The sequence below is a fragment of the Diaphorina citri genome, unplaced genomic scaffold, assembly GCF_000475195.1.
Source record: "Diaphorina citri unplaced genomic scaffold, Diaci psyllid genome assembly version 1.1 scaffold2, whole genome shotgun sequence".
Taxonomy (NCBI): Eukaryota; Metazoa; Arthropoda; class Insecta; order Hemiptera; family Psyllidae; genus Diaphorina; species Diaphorina citri.
In genome coordinates this window covers 531,894-553,646 of record NW_007377441.1, presented here as the reverse complement: position 1 = coordinate 553,646, position 21,753 = coordinate 531,894, and the positions used below count along the sequence as shown (strand labels likewise).

At 37.0% G+C, this 21,753-nt stretch overlaps 1 protein-coding gene across 1 annotated transcript in view; it reads left to right on the top strand.

Annotated features, from left to right (window-relative positions):
* LOC103508921 (MDS1 and EVI1 complex locus protein EVI1-A) overlaps positions 1–21,753 on the top strand; it is a 166,368-nt gene that overhangs the window by 96,395 nt on the left and 48,220 nt on the right. Inside the window, exon 2 of the mRNA XM_008473537.3 lies at positions 12,789–12,891. The gene's annotated coding sequence lies outside the window, so the exon portion shown is untranslated. The remainder of the gene's footprint in view (positions 1–12,788; positions 12,892–21,753) is intronic.

Genomic DNA, 21,753 nt, shown 5'->3' with positions numbered 1-21,753 from the left:
TTACAGATTTTATAGCTTCAACTAAATACTTTTTTATCCTCTTTTTGTCTGTCGCTGTGTGTAGGTATTTTGAGCTCGTATTGTACACTGCAGACTTCATCTTCTCATGCTATTGACAAATTTAGATTCAAAGTTAACCTTTACAATCATGGTCGCATTCTAATTAACTTCAATAACATCGATGAGAACATCGAGGAAATTTTTGTGGACGAAAACACCCACGCCGCCAAAGTTAACCCTGATGCATCCCCTGGTTCTCACAACACGTGCCGGTTTTATTATTCGAAAAGTCAAATTCCTTCTAGTTAAAACCTTAGTGGAGCGTCATAAATAATATCTACAAATCACCAACGAAAACACCCACGCCGCCAAAGTTAACCCTGATGCATCCCCTGGTTCTCAGAACACGTGCCGGTTTTATTATTCGAAAAGTCAAATTCCTTCTAGTTAAAACCTTAGTGGAGCGTCATAAATAATATCTACAAATCACCCTCGGTCAAAATCCAGTTCAGTTTTAACTCATCAACGAAATATGTATCTCGAATATTTTATTGATTTCTTTTCCCATAAAAATCGAGTTATTGATGATATTTTATTAGTTTAGGGTATTATAACAGAAATCCGCGCTCAAGTGCTTCTCACCCTGTTTAAACTTGAGGAACTCTGGCTCTCTCGAAAACTGGGAGAATGCCAATAAACCTGAAATTGAAAAGACTATTTGAGTAATTTTTATTTTCCTATTATGACTCTCAGTCTGATCTATTTTATCAAAATGTCAAAAAATGTTGTTCAAGCTTTTCTAAAACACATAATTATGTAATCTTCAATACTTTTCTCTCCAGTTTGAAGACCACTGATCCAGAGCATAACCATCAGAAGTCAGGAGTCTAGTCTTCAATGATCTACGCTAAGCTTCATAGATGTCACATGAGTATTTGATATTTAAGTAGATTGATTATCGTGTACCCAACGTTACCTCATTGCGTGAGCGTCAGATTCAAATGTCATTTTTCAGTCCGAACAAAAAAACCTAAAGCTACTTGCATAATTTCACGGAGGCAATAAAAATAACAATAATGAAATGTTAGAAAGAAACACCTTGAAGTCGTAAATGTCGTCGTTTGTTCACAAATCAATTTGAAGAAACAGTTTCATTAGGTGTCTATTATTTAATCTAGATTTATGTTGTGACTTCAGGTTCGTGGCGAGAAGGGTGGGGGTTATATGGTCATTGATTATTCCTCTCAATACAAGGTTATAGGAATTGATTTGTTTCTGAGAATAATAAATACCCTATTTATAATCTGTTAGTCAGCAAACGTTTTCCTCCTAAACCTCAGGATTGTTGACTTGTAAGTGAAAGTTCTTGAAACTTTGTAAAAAATTTCGAATTTTTACTTTTTCTTGATTGATTATTATAGTTCGTTTGGACAAATCACCATACCTGGCAAGCATATGAATAGGTGGAAGAGAAAAGTAAAAGGTGATGGAGAAAACTCGCAGTAAGTATTGGAATCAATACAAAATGGCATTGACATTCAAAACGACCTTGAGATGATTAAAATGTATAACAATAAGGTTTAATTGTACGGCAAAGTGGAAGATATTGTGATAATCTCATGAAGTACAGTGACTAATGATTATGATTACGGTTCTGCCTGGAAGCAGGTTGGACCTGTGCAAAGCGTCAATGCAAAAAGATGTAGAGAACAGAGCACTTAATCACACAGCAACAAGAATAGCTGTTGCAATATTACACAAATTGCGTAGCTGTGGAACAAAATAGATATGTATCATCTATTGTCCTAAATTGTTCATTTCCTCACAGACTATCACACCTGCTCTCTGTTCTTCAGGGCAGGAAATATCTAGAGGACAAAAATTGATAGTTATGAAGCTCTTTCCCTCAACAGAGAAAAATCTCTCAATTATTGTTAGAGTTTTTAAAACGATTACCTCGGTACCGCCTTCATTACTTCAAGACACATTCTTTTACAACCATGCCTATCCAAGATTGAAAATTTTGGTTAGAAAATTTCCGCCCTGCCTAGAGAAAAATCTCTCAATTATTGTTAGAGTTTTTAAAACGATCGTACCGCCTTCATTACTTCAAGACACATTCTTTTACAACCATGCCTATCCAAGATTGAAAATTTTGGTTAGAAAATTTCCGCCCTGCCTGGGATTGGAACCCAGCACCTCTAGGTTGGGATTCAGTGACCACTCGACCACAGAGGTCTCAACAGAATCGAGAAAATAGTTAGGCTCAGTGTTCGGCCGGACTTTTTGTCTAAGTGTTATAATATGTTATCCAGTTTGATTGAGGGGGAGATCAGGCATGCGAGCTCGTAACAATTTCATTATTTATCTTATCTGGTCTATTCTGTTTATGCAGACACGTTACATGGGCTGACATTTCACTGATGGTCTCTCTCGCAGGGTGATTCGTCCTTAATATTCAATTAATCACAAGTGTTCTAGTTTTGCCAATAGACAAGATCTTGGCACGTTCAAAGAGACGCGCAGTTTGGTTCAGATAAGTGACGCCTTCATCTTGTGGTCATCTAGCTAAAGGTCCATGGTTCATGTCGTCTTGTTCTGTAGAAATATCGGTGATGTTGGACTTTTTGGATTCCGTGCTTTGTTATTTGGTGCTTTTATGTAGACACTTATTGCTATACTACTGAATGTTTGTACCTTTTACGCTTTTATATTATGTAAAGTGTGGTTTTGATGTAGACTTTAGAGTCACTTACTCGCCGACTGTTAGAGAGATCTAGGTCCGTCAGACTTACGTCTGTCATACCGCCGCGTCGGTTGTGGCGGTCTAACAGACCCAGGTCTGTCCGCCAGACGGACCGTTAGTGGCCGGCCTTAAATTGGGAATCACTTGCCTGCAATAACAGCCAACCTACGAGTATTCTGCACGAAACTCTTAACCATTTCAATAGATGTGCGATTCATGTTTGGCTACCCCTGATCCACCAAGAACATGCAGCGATCACTAATTAGTCTGAAGATAAAGTGGACGTAACGTTTTGTTTATCGATTGGCAGAAGAAGTAGCGTCCCGAGTGTATACAATGAGTGCAGATAAGATAAAGTTTGGATCTAATTCTTTACGTAGCGTATCAACATCGACAAGCATGAGCATTTGCCTGCGAGATGTAAGATACAAAGAGTCCGTGCTCATTTACATTTTACATCTCGTAATTTTCTTCACAAATGCAGCGGATTTATCTGTAACAATTTGAACATCTTGTTAGAGAAATGAGGATCACGCGAATTTACTATCATTCCAATGTTGCCCGTTCGGAGCCAGAAGATACAATATTGACTTACAATAGACTACTAAAGACTTAGGTATCGTAAGTCCAGTCTTGCGATATCTCATTTCCACTTCTTTTTCCTCCTGCTATTACTTCAGATGGTATAGATTCTTCGTAACCTATATTACCATCTGAAGTTCAATACTTGTCTATGGTTGTAGGTGACATTGTAAATCAAAGGCGGAATAGCTGACTTGTCTGTCCAAGGCGAAACTGATGCAAAGTCAACAAGACAAGACAGGATTGATGAACAACTCCATGTAATTAATGCAATGACCGCGTGCATAATAATTAGCCTGGACAGAAGTCTTGAGGGAGTTGAAAAGAAAACGCCAATGTTTGCAAAAGAAAAAGAAATCTAGATAAATATGAAGAAAATATTGTGTCTCTCCCCGCTCCATCTGATGAAGGAGATAGTACGAAAAGGGTATGCTATATGGCACAAGCTCCAAACTGTCAATGTAACAGTTTCATCGCTACCGATGGAAGTGCTGAAACACTCATCCGTGAGGTTTGTATAGGTGTATTTGAAACTTATGGCAGAACAACGGTGTTCTATTGAGGGATCGGAAATTGATGATGAAGTGTTGTTATTTTTGAAGGTTGAAACTTCAGTGTCACGGTCAAGTCTTTCATCTTGTGGGTATGTCAGACTAGATTCTTGAACACCGTGGAAGTCTTTTTGAAAAATCACCAAAAAAGAAACTGAGAAATCAAGACAAACTAGCCCGAATTTTACTTTTTCGCGGTTGTTTAAAATGAATGAGGATCCGGATATCATTCACGGAATTAAGCCCAGCCAGAGATACTGGGTAGATTGATCATAGATCTTAACAGAAAATAAATGAAATTTAGAACTTGATTTCAAGAACCATGTTGTGTCTACTAGATCGATTATTTCTAGTAATGCCACTGATCCATCTGTAAAAGTAGGTACCTAATAGCTAAAAGCGTTCTATTTATAATTTATAGGAATATAGGTATGTATCATTTTGAACCAGACGGTATCTGGCCATATCTACATAAATAGACATACCACGTGTGTGTAGCACATGCCTATTCATCTTCCGGTTACCTATAGAATACCCATTAAAGAAAATATTTGCTTTGTTCGAAATGATTGCTGGAAAGGACACACCTTGGACTCCTAGGTAAAAGTAAAACATTCAAAGAACCGACTCATTGTAGTAAGAATGTAGATCGATCTGACCATCATTGAGACATCGGATTTTTATCACCGATTTCCATGTTGATCCGCTCTTGCCTACATGTCATCAAAGTCAACAACCATGGGATTCTTGATACGCTGGTATTTTTGCGTCTGATAGTACCCAACTAGAGTACACTTTTTGAATAAAATTCATTTAAATTTGTTTGTACACATGTCACATCGTACAATGAAACATGATCTTCCAAGACTCTGTGGTGACTGGTGAATTGGTATATTCTGTAGAAATTTCACCTTAGAGCGGACAGCTAGATTGTGGCTTTATTTCTAGCACGTTACGACGATTGGAAGGATAGTACACTTTTTGAATTCATTTAAATTTGTTTGTACACATGTCACATCGTACAATGAAACATGATCTTCCAAGACTCTGTGGTGAATTGGTATATTCTGTAGAAATTTCACCTTAGAGCGGACAGCTAGATTGTGGCTTTATTTCTAGCACGTTACGACGATTGGAACTTCTTCAGCTTCATAAAACACTAGAGCTGCTAGTTTTCTTGAAAATATCAAATCTGTAACAAAACCACGTTAGGACAGGAATTGATCTAACGTAAGTGATGAAAAATGGCCGATATTAGCTATATTAATTGATATCGTTTTAATATTGTCATGGGAAATAGTCACGTAGATAGAGTAATCAGGTACCCGTACCACGCAATCGCCCACGTTTAGCAAGAGCTGGAAAAATTCCACACCCGAGAGGAAGTGTTTCTATGTAGGTACATAATACCATTTACTTGGTGACAATTTTTCACAAGGACTCTATAATGATTTTCAGAGAGGGCCCGCAAATGTTTTTACAAAATATAACTCTGCAGTCTGCAATGTTTTCACAGAGAGCTCCGCAATTATTTCACTTCCACTGCATCTCGTCCTTTGCATCGAGTCCATTGCACCGAGAATGCAACCTCATGCATCACCCGAGTCTGGTACAACCTCAACTGCATCCTCGCGCAAATCATCTTAATGTCCCGAATTGTCACTCGACGGAGCAGCGGTGCCGTGGCGGTGTTGATAATAGCATCAGAAATTCAAATTGTTTATTCCCTCGCTGCGCTTTATGCGCTTGAAGTGACGCGCCCTGCATTAACATAAGTTATGGACGGGCATTGTAATATTAATTGATATTTAATGGTCGCGCGAGTGGGTGTCGCCCAGGACTTTTGTCTTAACCGCTCCGCGCGGCCGTTGCGAACATTGTTGCAGCGTTGGAACTTTCTTTAATGTGCAGTAGTTCTGAAGCGGCCTCTTCTCCGAAATATTGGACGGAGATTCTCTTCAAAGCGGTCTATGGCCGATGTTATTGCCCTTGAAATCACGAAAGGTTGGGCATTTGATTCTGTCAAGACTGAATACCTTCCTTGGTTGTAATATACTAGTATCCTTTAATGTGGTGTTTCGGCAATTTCTTTTTCAGCTCATCAGAACTTTATATGAAAAATAGCTCTACTCTTTTCGTTTTTTTTTTTTTTTTTTTTTTTTTTTTCTTTTTTCTTTTCTTTTTTTTGAATTTTTTTTTTCGTTTTTTTTAACACCTCATTTCTCATTTCTCTCTTCTGAATATTCTTCTTCGTCTTTCTTAACACCTCATTTTCTTTATTCTTCCTCATCTTTTCGATTCATTCACATTCAATATACTAAGTATGGAAGTCTGACTTTATAGTCATTAGGACTGTGTTCTCTCGCGTTTTGCCTATTTCTATTATTTTATTAGTTTGACCTATTGATTGCGTTCTAGCAGTCAGGGAAGCATGATTAGAAACCGAACTCGTCCGAATAGGAAATAATGGTAATGAGATTAATAATCTTGTGAGGAAACCAATCAGTGTTAACAAGTAGAAGTAGTTGTAACACTGGTACTCAACATACCTTTCTGCATGCCAGTATGAAATGTTTTCTACTTTTCTAGTGATTCCACATCTCATGATCTGACTGATATTATCGATTGGGACCAGTAGCTTTCTATGTGTAAGTGAAATTCCAAAAATTAGTATAACCACGTTGCTTCTGAATATACCTACCTTGTTTATCTCCTGCAAGAATGAGAAGGAAAAGTCCCTTTACTTTCGCTGTCTAAACAAGGTCTTATAGACCTTGTGACTTAGTGACAAAAATAGAAGAGAAGTACAGCATTAAACTCAATGTTTGATGAAAAAACAGAAGTGGCAAATGAGAAATGGATCACAAGATTCTGTAAATAAGATTCTGATACAGTTCAGAACAGCTTAAAGTTCTTCACACCTCTATTTTATTTCACTCACTTTGTTTACTAAAACACCTACTGTTTTATAATCCCCAGCAGGTCACTCAGGTCAACTGGCAACGGGAAATAATGAGGTCTTCTTTAATAATAAATTTAATCTACCTATAAATTATTCAACCGTTAACCCTTTCAATTACTGAAAGTTCGGAGTGATTAGTTGCTCTAAAACACTGAACTTCTTGGCAGATGAGAGTAATTTTATACTGACGAAGAACTAGATTAAAGGAGATTTAAAAACGACCTAGTAGATAAGAACAAGAAAGTTGTGAAGTACCTCGGTACTATTAAAAGGAATCTCTCTTGGAATTAGATTTAGAACTAAAGTTTCTCAGTCCAAAGTAAGGAGAAATTTGAGATAGAAAATTCAGGATAAGAGAACAAAACGTCAGTCAAAGAAGTAGAATCTGTTCAAGACATTTTCAAACCTTTCATCAGGGATCCTATAGTTTCAGAACGGGCGAGATTTCGAAATTTTGAAATGGAATTTTTTTAATGAACTTCATAATAAATTTATTTGCATTACCTACCTTTTAAACAGTATGCATAGATTCCATAATTTCAGGCGCCAATGGGCAATTATCTCCGGTTTTTCTGCCATCTCAACACCTCATAATTTGCTGAAGGCAAAAAAATGTCGATGAGAATCTCGGAAAACTTTGCCCAAGGTCGTTTGTCTCGAATTTTGTGACCTTGAAATGGAACATTTTATTGGTCCGATAAACGCTTTGAAAGGGTATATCTTGAGGAACTGTGAAAATTTATTATTTGTAATAACTACTAATGACAACAAAATTATTCTCTACACACCCTACTTAAACTACACCTTGTAGTTTATAATCAAAGATCTGAAACGTCATATCATGCATCCTATTTCGCAATCTGTGAACTGAAAACTCATTGCAGTAGATCTTCTCCTGTATGTAAAAAGGTCATGTTAATAAAATTCTCGGGTTCAACTGCAATAAGTATACTTACCATTCATCCATTCAATGGTTGTATATTGAATTACCATTTGCGACCATTTAAACTTGCTCCAGTTGCAAGTACCTGGTAATATACGAGTACATTATTGACTAAGACCTCATCAAAGTAATTACGTACCTCGGTAAAGGCGATCTTCATAATGATTCATAGCATCTGGATCAGTAAGAAAGTTACTTACTGTCATATCCTAGTGACATTAATGGTCTGCAACCCGTCTGACATCATAATTAATTCATTTTATTGAAATTGGCGAAGTTGTTGAAGACCAAAGGGTTAAGATTAAGATCCTACTCCACAGTCCAAGAGATAGGTAGTGGTCCTCAAAGATAAATCACTTTAAAACAAGAGAGGACATAATAATATCCAGGACGCGATCTAAATATAAATTTATTGTGGACATTCCCAGAAAACAATAAATCTAAAGATATTTCGGAACTAAGAGGATTACAATTTATTGTGATTGTAGATGCTTTTGTATGCGGCGTTTCTAGTCTTTACACTAGTTCTTTGAGGAGCCCTGTGTTCCTCGCACACTCCTTCACTAGTAGCTAGTTTCATTTGCGAAAGAGTGACACCTCCACTAAGAGGAGAGTTCATAAATTCGATCATTTCAGAGTTAAGACGCTCTTCAATCCTACTTTAGAGGAAGGCTTTGTTTCGGACATAGCTGAAGAACAGAGCTAAATGAAATATGGAATCACAGACTTGTACATACCTAGGTATACTGGTTTCTAGACATTTTTATTTTAGGTTGCATTAATACTTAAATGTCGTCTAAATCCTGGTGCTGAAAAATATGGGGAAAGCCTGCAATTTATGGGATTACTCAAGATGATGAGATGAAGTTATTACCTAGAAAAGTTCAGACTCTTAATAAAGCGCAACTGAAATTCCCGGAATTTATGTAATCTTCAGAAGTGACGAGTTTGTCTCATCAACCTCATCAATCACTTGATGTCAAAGAAGGCTTTGTTTCGGACACAGCTGAAGAACAGAGCTAAATGAAATATGGAATCACAGACTTGTACATACTAGGTATACTGGTTTCTAGACATTTTTATTTTAGGTTGCATTAATACTTAAATGTCGTCTAAATTCTGGTGCTGAAGAATATGGGAAAAGCCTGCAATTTATGGGATTACTCAAGATGATGAGATGAAGTTATTACCTAGAAAAGTTCAGACTCTTGATAAAGCGCAACTGAAATTCCCGGAATTTATGTAATCTTCAGAAGTGACGAGTTTGTCTCATCAACCTCATCAATCACTTGATGTCAAAAAGATTCGTCTTGATGATCTGGTGAGGCAAAATCTCGCAACCCGCAAGGTCTGGCTCATTCAAGATCCGTGTAGATAAGCGTTGTGTTACGATGACTCTTGAAACTCTTGATCAAAGCGACCAAACTAAGTTGTTGGATGATGATTTCATTTGTGACTTTCCGATGGTGTGTTCCATGAGCTCAAAGAACACAAGGTCAGAAGGTTGGCTGATATTTCCGAGTGTTTCTTATGCAAAACTGAAAAATTAATTCAATTACCTATGTAGATTGAATATTCATTAGGTTCTGGGTTGTATGTGTTAGTTCATTGATCTACCTCTATACCCAATGCATCCTTTGTATTTAATTGTAGATTGAATATTCATTAGGTTCTGGGTTGTATGTGTTAGTTCATTGATCTACCTCTATACCCAATGCATCCTTTGTATTTAATTAATATTGTACTTATGTAATTTCACTTATTCTATTTGTAACCCATTAATACACATCAGTGTAGGATTGGGCAAAGAAAATAAATGCAGTGGTGTATATGTAAGAAGTTTTTACGGGGCTTACCATATTTCTTTCAATTTTTACCAGATTGAACCAATGGGTATAGTTAGATGGATGATAATTTTCATCAGGAATAAAGTAGGTACAGATGACGAAACCTAAATGTGGTATCTAAGTCGACTTCATCAAAAGTATCTTATCAACCAAAATGTAAACTAAAAGTTTACACCGCGGTCTTCGTCTGGTTAAAGGTTTTCGCTTCATTTTATTTAAAACTCTTGTGGTTTCATACAGCTCATTTAATTAGGTACGCGCTTACATTAGCACCTCATTGTTTGTTAATTTCCTTTTGATGCGATTGTTTTGAAATGACCAAAAACTATCTATAACCTCCGGCCCGCGGTGTGGTGAGTGCGGTTTAAAGGTCACTTCCTTCTGGTTTTAATTCTTGGTTCGTTTGGTCGTTAATCATTAGGTCATTAATGAATTTGATAATTTGAACGTTAGGAAATTCTTCATCTTTTTTACGGTTGACGATGATGTTTTGACGTGGTCTATCATCTGTTTATGATTATAAAGATAGGAAGGTACATGAGCATAAAACACGAGATAATTACAACTAAATCATGTGACAAAGTCGTTTGGTCGTTAATCATTAGGTCATTAATGAATTTGATAATTTGAACGTTAGGAAGTTCTTCATCTTTTTTACGGTTGACGATGATGTTTTAACGTGGTCTATCATCTGTTTATGATTATAAAGATAGGAAGGTACATGAGCATAAAACACGAGATAATTACAACTAAATCATGTGACAACTCATTGCTCTAGTTCACCTCAATACTAAAATTGGCAAGTGCATATTGGTCACCATAAATATATAGAATGACGGGTAATAAAATTAATATTTTTCCTAGAAGCTTCCGTTTAAAAAGGAGATGAGAGAATGAATTTTAATAATATAAAAAAGTAAAAATGTCGACTTAAAAGCTCTTGGTCTGTATATCATAGTCGTAGCCACAAGCTTCATATTGACAGAAACAGTGGAGGAGAGAAACAAAAATAAAATTGTGAGGATTGTGTAGGTATATCTTGGACTTACAAAGCCACTGAAATATCACGACTAGGCAACTAGGTAAAAAAACAAATAGAATACCTATTTGAGAAAAAAAAGAAGCTGTTACCTACATATCTCTCAAGCTCCAAGTTCTGAATGAAAAGTGGTGTACATAGAAAGGGTAAAAATTGATATCTCAAGAGCTTTAAAGCTTGAGATCCATCAACTTCAAATTTGTTTCGCTCATCCGGTTTTCCAGCACGAAGACCCAGTTTAACTGAATTGAAACCCCTCTTCAGAAGGATTCTTCCATTTCCTGAATCGACACTGAGTATCAGCAGTGGATATCATATCATTAACATTGGCTATGCCTATAAGAAATAATATTGTAAACATCTCTTTATTAAAAGCTTGATAAAATGCCCCCCTCAGACTTTTTTTATCTGTTTTTAATTAAGAACGAACATTTGAACTCAGGAGGCGCCTCGCCCAAGAAAAGAAAAAAAACTGTAAGTTAAATGTTCATATTTAAGAAAACCACAACCCCAGGAGCTACCGAAGATACACCTGCCCTGAAATATTATGAACAAGTTAAGCCTATACTATTTGTAGCATATTCCTGATAATCCCAGTAGTGGGTGGGTAACGAACCCCTTTTTCAAAGTTTCCCGTTCCAGATGGTTTGAAGATATTTCTTAGAAGAAAAGACTGTCTGTTTACACACCTAAATTTGATGGGTTGACGTGTCCTTTTCGAGCTCACTCCAAAGAGGTAGTCTTCCCAGTTTTAATATGCCAGTAGCCAGAACCAGAAAAGGTGCCACGCGGAAAAATGCAGAATCTTTTTTGGATATTACTGACATCAGAATGGATTATGAGCGTAACCGCCCATTAACCATATTAATCTTAAAAAGCTTTGTCCGTCCTCAGAATCCTCAAGTATTGCGAAGCTTCAAGCACCAGAAGATACTAGCAAGATATTATCCGACCCAGTAAATATAAAGCATATGAACATAATTATCCTAAAGAATTTAATCGTCTTCACAGAGGCAATATGCCAGCAAGGGAGGCTATATTTTATACTATTTAATCAATGGCGCAAATTTTATAAAATACAAATTATAATTCATCAAAATAGAGGCACAATAATAAATATAGGTAGGTATTGACTTTGGCAGTTTCGTTTTAAATTAGGATTTTTAAATTTTTTACAGCTTTTCATTTAGTGCTGACAAAAGTCGGACAAATAAATCTTCACTACTGATATTTGAAACTGGCGAAAAATAGGAACAGAAATAAGTCAAAAAATTCAACTTTCTATGGGAATTATTGTCTCAGATAAAGCTTTTTGCTTTGACAAGGACGGTTTTTTTTCTTGCTCGCTTTGATAAATCTTCACTACTGATATTTGAAATTGGCGAAAAAAAGGAACTGAAATACGAGTTTTCGAGTCAAAAAATTCAACTTTCTATGGGAATTATTGTCTCAGATAAAGCTTTTTGCTTTGACAAGGACGGTTTTTTTTCTTGCTCGCTTTGTTTTTATTCTGATTTTAATTATCATTATCGCCAAATACAGCTACTACGAGATCGGAGTGGGCATCTTGTACAAACTTATCGGTCTATCCCATCTCCCAGCAAGACAGCATCTTCATCATGATTTATGAGCCTTCACTCTGGATTCGGGTACATCATAATTTCAGGGTTTTTTCTTCGGTCAGAGTATGTACTTGTGGTATATGGACGAACATGTGCAGAGTTACAAATGTTGAGTGTTTTGCAACAATTTTTCATCGTTTACTGCACTACAACAAGAAAGTTTAAGAAATCTACGCATTAGTAATTAAAAAAACAAACAAAAAAAATCATTCAGTTCTTCTTTCTTTTTTTGGTCGAATTTGTATTTTTAGTTCACATGACAATCTCGATTTTTCTCTTACCTTTACGACAATCTTTTTGTTGTGAACACAATACTCAGGCTTATTGACTAAGAACATCTTCGAGGGTATTTGGGCATTGCCTCCAAAATCTTCGGCTTCTGACAAGGTTTTCTTTTACTGTGTACCTACTTTATCAGCAGTTTATCTTTTCTCAATGTCCAGTGTCTAATCAAGTTTGAAATCTAATGGTTTGTTCATTTTGTCCTATGTTTCAGAAAGTACTTTCGGAGGGGACTTTTGGAGAAGACACCATCACAATGTGTCCTGGAACTGTTTCCTGATGCAGACAGGCTAGTGGGTGGGGCCACCATAAACTAGGTAGGTAAGTACCATTGGGTTACTCAGGGAACTATAAAGAAACTCAGGGTTTCAGAGAACTATAAAGAAAAGTGATGGTCAGGGGAAAATTCGATGTAATAAAATTGTGAAAACTTGTGAAAAGCCTTATCATGATCAAGAAATATTTTTTTATTAGCGCTTCCACGTTAGTGTCAGCTGCAATGATTTTAAATTTGCTCAGTATAGGTACGTACGTTCCTATGCAACCTCAAGGAGCTTTTCATTGCGAAAATTTTCTGGCCCCCTCTCTATCCAATCGATCATTTGAAACCGGCTGGTTCTCTCAACACATAGGCATTTAGGTAACGTAGGTAGCTTGAAATTTTACCTTTCCTAACGTCTTGATCCCAGTTGTTCCACGCCACACAATGAACAATGTATTGTAGTGTCTGTTTCATCCTATGTTCTCGGATGCAGAGCTTGTTCTCCGGTACCACTCACATCTAATACGACATAAGACATAAGCTGGAAATTAATTACCGTTTCTTTGTGAGCGAGGCTGAGGCTAACTAGATGGATGAGGTCCTACTACCACGCTGTAGGTATGCTCTATAAATTAATTAGATTCTTAATAATAAAGGCTATCGCAAGTATGCATCTTCTCTTATTTATTATTCTTGAACTCGGAGATATTATGCATGCCTCTTAATATAAATAAATCCGCGGAAACCGGAGCCAGCACAACGCTTGCTGAATGTATAAATGGTTTACCAAATATGTCAGAGGTACTTCGACTCAGAACTGATTAAGCTTTTGTAGAGTGGTGATTGGTAACTGAGAGTTGATCACCTAACTCCTGCTTGTTAAATTCTTCTGTTGATATCAATCCCAACCTAATCTTACAAAATGCTATAGCTCTGAGAGTTATTCAAAGTGTTAGAAAATATCTAATGAAAATGAAAACGGCCTACGACAATTTAAGGATTTTCATAACCTTTAAATTCCCTAGGTGCTCAAATCAATGTGATTCCCATTCATGGATTATTTTGATTTATAGTGAAAATAAATCGCTCCAATGTTCAATGTTTCGCATTGCCACTTTTTGTATAGCTAAGTCTTTTGGACAAATCAACCAACATTTCTGACAATCGATGAATTAAAAATGCTCAAGATTCCTTGTAAGTATAAATTTTAAGGTACATAATATTTTAGAGAAACAGATAGAAAGACATTATTCAACATGTCTTGACAGTCAAGTATTCTGCCAAGACCGGAGCCAGCACAACGCTTGCTGAATGTATAAATGGTTTACCAAATATGTCATAGGTACTTCGACTCAGAACTGATTAAGCTTTTGTAGAGTGGTAATTAGTAACTGAGAGTTGATCACCTTACTCCTGATTGTTAAATTCTTCTGCTGATATCAATCCCAACCTAATCTACAAAATGCTATAGCTCTGAGAGTTATTCAAAGTGTTAGAAAATATCCAATGAAAATGAAAACGGCCTACGACAATTTAAGGATTTTCGTAACCTTTAAATTTCCTAGGTGCTCAAATCAATGTGATTCAACATTCATGGATTATTTTGATTTATAGTGAAAATAAATCGCTCCAATGTTCAAAGTTTCGCATTGCCACTTTTTGTATAGGTAAGTCTTTTGGACAAATCAACCAACATTTCTGGCAATCAATGAATTAAAAATGCTCAAGATTCCTTGCAAGTATAAATTTTAAGGTACATAATATTTTAGAGAAACAGATAGAAAGACATTATTCAACATGTCTTGACAGTCAAGTATTCTGCCAAACCAAGGTGGTAAAACGTTGCTCTCCAAACTCTACTTACTGAGGAAGTGCAGGCAAGAAGTTTATTATTAGTTGTTTTACTTTCATATGGGAAAGCTTCTCTTGAACCAATGTGACAAAGCGTTGCTCTCCAAACTCTACTTACTGAGGAAGTGCAGGCAAGAAGTTTATTATTAGTTGTTTTACTTTCATATGGGAAAGCTTCTCTTTGGAGCTTCTTGGCTTTTACATTTCATTTGATATCGTGCTCATTTATAATAATGTAACAAAACGGTAAGATGTCTCCTGCATAATATGGCGGCTTTATTGAATCCCCAACAAGACAGCTAATTAATATCGGTATAGATAGGTAAAGTACGGCTAAATCTGCATTGGCATACGTAAAGCTACTTACAATATTGTATATGATTTGATCTCGGTATTCCAAGCACTCCGGTGTAAATATTCATAGTATTTATTTTAATTATGACGGAGACTTTTAGACGGTGGTAGATCTGCATTGGCATACGTAAAGCTACTTACAATATTGTGTATGATTTGATCTCGGTATTCCAAGCACTCCGGTGTAAATATTCATAGTATTTATTTTAATTATGACGGAGACTTTTAGACTGTGGTATGTTGTCTGCTTATGTGGTACTCTTTGGACAGTCGAGATATCACACTTGTGTTCTTCTACATCGGTAGAGAGATCTGTTTTTAACTCTTGGTGGGCTTGTAGCTGTCCTTCTATCGATTTGTACATCTTTGAAGCGGGTTGCCTTTCAACTTCTTTTCCTCGCTCTTTTCCAAGAAGAAGTTTTCCGTGAAAATTACAGATCGTTCTTGCAAACACTGTGTGGAGAGACTAAACACGTAGGTCACAGATCTTGTGACATCATCTACCTACAAATAAGAGAGGAAAAAATATTGAAGACCAACCAAAATGGTTCTGATAGTATCTACTGTGAATATGATTGATCGCCTCAATAATGATCTTTTTCAACATCCTTACGTAAGGAAATCGTTCAGAGAATACCTATAAGAAATAAGCTTGCTGATGTATAGGATAGGACCATTATCGCCTACTAATGTTTTTATAGTTTTTAATAACAGGTTACTGAAATATAATATTAATTACTCGCCATCAGAAGTTTGATAATCCAAGCTGACGAAGCAATGGACCATGGGACCGTGCTCAAATGAGGAATGGGTTAGTAATGAAGAAACCTTCTAATGTCAGAAAACTTCCGGTATTTTGATATTAGTGCGGAGAACAGAGGTGTCTTTAGCAGTGCTCTAGATTATGCATCTAACAGAATGCATTCTCGTTTAGATTTATTCAAATCAAGCTTGGAAGCCCCAGTGAAAGTCATCTAAAGTCTCGCGTGTGAGGTGTTTGCTCTCGTGACTCGATGTGTGTTTGTTAGATTGTTGGATGTGTGTATGTTTGTTGGATGGGTGACTGACTTGGTCATATGGTTTTGTTCGTGACGGGATCCACACACACTTATACCGTTCACCGTCAGCCGTCACAATTTGTTGCCTTATTTTTTATCCTCGTCTTTCGTCACTGACACCATACCTTATTGATATATATGAACGCAAAAGAATGAGTCTAGTTCACGGAGTTACCTTGCTAGACGTACAGCGTACACGTACCATGAATGAAATGCAGAGATATTTTCATTCAGTTGAATCATTGATAGGTGAACCACTGGACTGAAATTGAGGTCTTTGGTAGGTTTGATTACAGAACGCAAAAGAATGAGTCTAGTTCACGGAGTTACCTTGCTAGACGTACACGTACCATGGATGAAATGCAGAGATATTTTCATTCAGTTGAATCATTGATAGGTGAACCACTGGACTGAAATTGAGGTCTTTGGTAGGTTTGATTACAGACGTTGGCTATCTTTAGAAGTAATCTTAACAACCCAACATATCCGAAGATAATTTGGGTGCAAAACCGTTCTGCCCCTGAAGACAAACTCGAGTAAGTTAACAACACACGTATCACACAAACATCACTAAATCTAAAACAAACAATAATGCACCTTGGCTTGGACCCCGGGCAAAGTTGGAAACAAAATTTCGAGAAGAAGTAATATTTCTTGTACCACCTGAAGGGGCAGCTCATCTCAATGTCAATTTGGAAAACATGGAGGATGCAAGCCCCTGAGTCTCTTCGGTACAAAGGTGTAGTTTTCGAATCTGCAAAGGTTCAAGTGATCTTTTACGAAGGAATTGATAAACGTCCTTTTGATAAAGTTTCAATTGAGGAACATTCAAAACATTAATCCAATGATCTTATTGGTTGATATTCCTTATCACACCATCACAATGGTCATTATTGTATCCGCAGAAAAGAGAAACATACCTATTTATACTTAACGCTATTCAAGCTTTTGCATTGAGTCACCATTAGACCTCACACCTTCATGTTACAATACATCTCTATCTCTCAATTTGTAGACCCCATTTCTGAATCTGTAGACTGTAGACCCCAGCAGGCAAAGACATTGAACGGAATCGAACTGATCGATTCCAGCATAAGAAGTTTGAAGCTAGGTATTCCTATTAGTGGAGATGTCTAAACTCCGATACCCTAGCTTCTTAGGCTAAGAACACAGTGGAGCGGCGAGCATAGAGCATAGAGCTACATCGATGATAGAGCATGGAGTACGAGCATAGAGCAAGGATTGAGGCTAGCCACAGTAAGGAGCAAAGCGCATAGATTAGCCCCATGTTTTTCCCTCCTTTCCCAATGTTCAATATTATATTATTGTCATTCTTCAGTTTTCCTTTGTGAGTTATAAATTTTGTTTACCTAATAATTTTAAATTACTTATTTGAAAAGGGATAATAATAATTGGAATTTGTTTCTGCTTGAAAACTCTGCTTTGAGAATCCAATACTTCCCAGCACGAGGAAACAGAAGAGAAGGAATTCATGTTATTAATCAATCACGAGGTACTCACGGTGAATTTCACCATTTATATCGTTTACGAAACAAGGGTTAAGCAACAATGACTTTGGTTAATATCTGGATGGGTGACTATCAGAATTTTACTAAATTGTTACAGTCGCGTCCTTGGACGATACCGGTATAGCATACCAAATTCCATTGCTCTACGACAAACCGTTCTTGAGATATTTTGTATACCACCTTTGCCCACCGAAACAATTGTTAAGTAACAATGACTTTGGTTAATATCTGGATGGGTGACTATCCGATTTTTACTAAATTGTTACAGTCGCGTCCTTGGACCATACCGGTATATCATACCAAATTTCATCGCTTTACGACTAACCGTTCTTGAGATATTTTGTATACCACCTTTGCCCACTGAAGAAACATTGACTTTGGTTAAAATCTGGATGAGTGACTATCCGATTTTAACCAAATTGTTACAGTCGCGTCCTTGGACCATACCGGTATATCATACCAAATTTCATCGCTTTACGTCTAACCGTTCTTGAGATATTTTGTATACCACCTTTTCCAATTTTCCCATTTAAACCTGTAGTACACACATACATACTACATACGTACATACATACGTGACCATGGGCTAAAAACCACTTTTTTGGAATCAGGGGATCCCAAAACGGATATTTCCACCCATTTCCCGATTTTGAAAATTTGGACCGATAAAAATCACTTTTTTGACATCAGGGGATCCCAAAACGGATATTTCCAACCATTTCCCGATTTTGAAAATTTGGACCGATTGCAATACTTTCTCATTACCTTGTATAGGTTCCCTATACGTAAGGGTAATAGAAAGTAAAAATTGAATCAAAATAGTAAACAACAGAATGAACAGCACAAGAAAAAAATTATCAGAAAATAATCGCGATGCGAGCGGAGAAATCAAACATGTTTGAAATCGACGCTTTGCTCGATGCTCTCCGCTATGCGCGTTAGACCTCACACCTTCATGTTACAATACATCTCTGTCTCTCAATTTGTAGACCCCATTTCTGAATCTGTAGACTGTAGACCCCAGCAGGCAAAGACATTGAACGGAATCGAACTGATCGATTCGGATATCTCGGGGAGCCCCTGGTTACCTGGTTATCCGAATACTGGCGTTTAGGACATTGGGATGTGTTTGAGATTTATGACAGAATATCTTAACCACAGCTGCCGGCGTGGATCTCACTTTTGAATCCGAGAATACGCCACATCAGATTGGCCAGAATCCGTCTCTCTCTCTCTGGCGAGCATTGAAAATTTTTTTAACATGGTCTCCTCCTTCATCTCGGGGGCACAAGCAGAAATTAATTGAGATTTAAGGATTTGATATAACGTGTGTACGCGGTAAGCCACTACACTTTGAACAAGGAAGGGCGTTCTATCTGGTTTCTATTGCTACAATTTAATTTATTGTTATAACTTCCGAAAGTTAGTTAATTATACCTTTTTCTAAAGCTCTTGATGATCAGGAATGTAGTAAATTGATTGTAGAAACGCTATGAGTTATCGAATTACCAAGAAATGGATCTTCTTCCAAAACGGTTTCACTATCAATATTGGTCGAGGGAAACCGATCTAAAATGTAAAGCTGTGTCCACACCTAGTCGACGCCAATGATCGACGTCGACTGAAACCATACACTACGAGATATCTCGACAACATAGGTTCATCTCTTTACCTTGTCGAGCGACCATCGATGGACGGCGTCGACGATGTGTGGCCACATCTTTACTGAGAACGGAAAGGGACATTCAGACGCGTTCTCAATGCGGCGAGATCAAGCTAGATGCATAGGAACATTTGAAACTTGAAAAGGGGAACAACTTAGAAGCGCCATAGAAAACAGATCATAAAACAATCATTCACAAGAAAGAAGCACCGTTAAAAACATCAATACAAACGATACCCATCTGAAAACGTACGAAGAAACCCACAAAAAGATGGTTTCGTTTGAAAGAAATGAATCTAGTACACGCGTTCTCTCATTCAATAAGAAAAAGACCAATTTGAAAATCGTAAAATTCCGCGAGTGAAGCTGTAAATAACAACAGAGAAATCATCATTGAGTACCTACTCTACAATGACTGAAAATTATGAGCAAGTGCCCGAGTGCCTTACAAAACGATAACCTATTGCTACGAGCCTTTTCACTCCTTGGCTGAAGGACATGGTAAACCGGAATTCGTAAATGTCTAAGCATTTACGAATATTTGTTCTGATGCATCAATGAATGTGTAAACTGGAAAGTTCTTGTCGCAAAAGACTTAGGTGAAGTTTCTGCAGGAAAATCTAAAAATTGCTGTAGGGAAAGACGTATTCGAGATTTTGAAAGTGCCTATCAAACAGTATGAATATGTGTACTTTCCTTTGCTTGAAAGATAGACTTCGGAAATAAAAAGATAGAAGTCAGTTTACCAATATTAAACCAGGGAACTATAGTACCATTGGGTTACTCAGGGAACTATAAAGAAAAGTGATGGTCAGGGGAAAATTCGATGTAATAAAATTGTGAAAACTAGTGAAAAGCCTTATCATGGTCAAGAAATATTTTTTTATTAGCGCTTCCACGTTAGTGTCAGCTGCAAATGCTTTTAAAAAATGTTCTCAACAAAGGTACGTACGTATCTATGCAATCTCAAAGAGCTTTTCACTGCAAACATTTCTGGGTCCCTCTCTATCCAATCGATCATTTGAAATCGGCTGGTTCTCTCAACACATAGGCATTTAGGTAACGTAGGTAGCTTGAAATTTTGCCTTCCTTAACGTCTTAATCCCAGTTGTTCCACGCCACACAATGAACAATGTATTGTAGTGTCTGTTTCATCCAATGTTCTCGGATGCAGAGCTTGTTCTCCGGTACCACTCACATCTAATACGACATAAGACATAAGCTGGAAATTAATTACCGTTTCTTTGTGAGCGAGGCTGAGGCTAACTAGATGGATGAGGTCCTACTACCACGCTGTAGGTATGCTCTATAAATTAATTAGATTCTTAATAATAAAGGCTATCGCAAGTATGCATCTTCTCTTATTTATTATTCTTGAACTCGGAGATATTATGCATGCCTCTTAATATAAATAAATCCGCGGAGAACCTCCTAGAACAATACAAACCAATGATTAGTACCAGTCAAGTGCCGTTATTTCACGACGTAAAGAAACTATCTCGTCAAATCACCCCCAACGGAATGTGAAGAAAAAATATCTCCGTGACCATAAAACTTGTAACTTGAGGGCATCCTGTAGGTTCTGAACTATGTTTATGTCCATTGTTACAATAACAAATATATTATTTATCTCATTCATTGAATACATCTCGTCAAATCACCCCCAACGGAATGTGAAGAAAAAATATCTCCGTGACCATAAAACTCGTAACTTGAGGGCATCCTGTAGGTTCTGAACTATGTTTATGTCCATTGTTACAATAACAAATATATTATTTATCTCATTCATTGAATATTATAGGTATTCAGGTTATTTCGTAATATTTCTTTTTACTAACTCTAAAACGTAAGTTTTTATCACTGCGTTCGACGATAAATCATGTTTTAATAGGAAACTCATTGTGCGATTCAGCTAGTCTTCCATTTTTTCCCCCCTTTTTGAAAAAGAAGGGAAAAAATAGTCAAGAGTTTTGAAATAGAGGTGGCTCTGCCAAAGTTGACTATCGAATCAGCAGGGATGACCACATCTTGGATTTTCACACTCATTTCCCTAGGATGCCGGGTAATGAAAAAATCCTTTTCCTTTCTGGAAAAATATGCAGATCAGAGGTCCTTTGTAGGATGACCTACGAAGGACATCTTGGTCTGAATCTGAATTTTACTCCAAAGGAGTGAGCATTGCAAAAGTTTGGAGTGATAAGTCCTTGGTGAAACATAACTTAGTAAAATCTTTTTCTTTTTGAAAAAGAAGAAAAAAAATAGGAAAAAATAGTCAAGAGTTTTGAAATCGAGGTGGCTCTGCCAAAGTTGACTATCGATTCACAGGGATGACCACACCTTGGATTTTCACACTCATTTCCCTAGGGTGCCGGGTAATGGAAAAATCCTTTTCCTTTCGGGAAAAATATGCAGGTCAGAGGTCCTTCGTAGGATGACCTACGATCCTACGAAGGACATCTCGG